This window comes from Humulus lupulus, chromosome 5 (genome assembly GCF_963169125.1).
Source record: "Humulus lupulus chromosome 5, drHumLupu1.1, whole genome shotgun sequence".
NCBI classification, from domain to species: domain Eukaryota; kingdom Viridiplantae; phylum Streptophyta; class Magnoliopsida; order Rosales; family Cannabaceae; genus Humulus; species Humulus lupulus.
The window spans coordinates 205,628,584-205,629,629 of record NC_084797.1 but is presented as its reverse complement, the minus strand read 5'-3'; the positions used below and the strand labels follow the sequence as shown (position 1 = coordinate 205,629,629).

The following is a 1,046-nucleotide window of genomic DNA, read 5'->3' as shown; positions in this document are numbered from 1 at the left end:
AATTTTGGGTGATTCCGCCACCCAAGGTTGTAACTCATGGAATATGGGTTGTTGGAGGGCTTTGGGAAGTTCCCTATTGCTTGCACTTGCTCCATAGGAATGTTATTAAAATCCACCATTGTGCATTGTTCAAATAAATGAGGTCCCCTACATAACTCACACATAACCTGCATCTGCATAACTAGAGCTTGAGCTTGAATGTTGTTCTGTTGTAACTGTTTGGTTAATGTTGCCACTTGAGCGGACAACATTGAGATGGCATCCAATTCATGCATCCCAGCCACCTTCTTTGGGGTCTCCCTCTGTGATGGCCACTGATAATTGTTCATTGCCATCTCCTCCAACAAATCATAACCCTCATTAGCGTTCTTACTCATGAACGCTCCTCCAGACGCTGGACCAATGATTGTGCGAGTAATATTGCTTAAACCATTATAAAAAATATGGACTAACATCCATTTCTCAATTCCATGGTGGGGACATTTTCTCAGCAACTCCTTAAACCTCTCCCACACATCATACAATGACTCAGCATCTTTTTGGTGAAAATTGTTGATTTCACCTCTATACCTTGCAGACAGCGATGGTGGGAAAAATTTTGCCAAAAATTTCTGAGTAAGCTCCTCCCATGTTGTGATAGAATTGGCTTCCAGGGAAATAAGCCAACTCTTTGCTCAGTCCCTCAATGAAAACGGGAATAGTCTCAACCTCACTGCATCATTTGTCACTCCATTCATCTTAAATGTGGCGCAGAGCTCTAGGAAATTAGCCAAATGTAAGTTTGGGTCTTCTGTTGGTGATCCCCCACACTGAACTGATGATTGTACCATTTGCAAAATAGCAGGCTTAATTTCAAAATTATTAGCCTCAACTGCTCGAGGTCTAATGCATGACTGTGCCCCCGTGACAGTAGGTAGCACATAGTCCCTTAAACTTCTTTATATTGGTTGCTGAACTGGTGCAACTCGTTTAGCAACTCCTGCTCCTCCAACATGACCCGCTGCTATCCCGACATTAATATTCTCAGCGTTGTCATGGGCAATGTT

The 1,046-nt window shown here is 42.8% G+C and overlaps 1 non-coding gene across 1 annotated transcript; it reads left to right on the top strand.

Annotated features, from left to right (window-relative positions):
* Window positions 1-465: 465 nt before the first annotated feature.
* On the top strand, window positions 466-572 carry LOC133781173 (small nucleolar RNA R71). The gene has a single exon (XR_009869966.1). It is a non-coding gene; the product is annotated as a small nucleolar RNA R71 (small nucleolar RNA).
* Window positions 573-1,046: the final 474 nt, after the last annotated feature.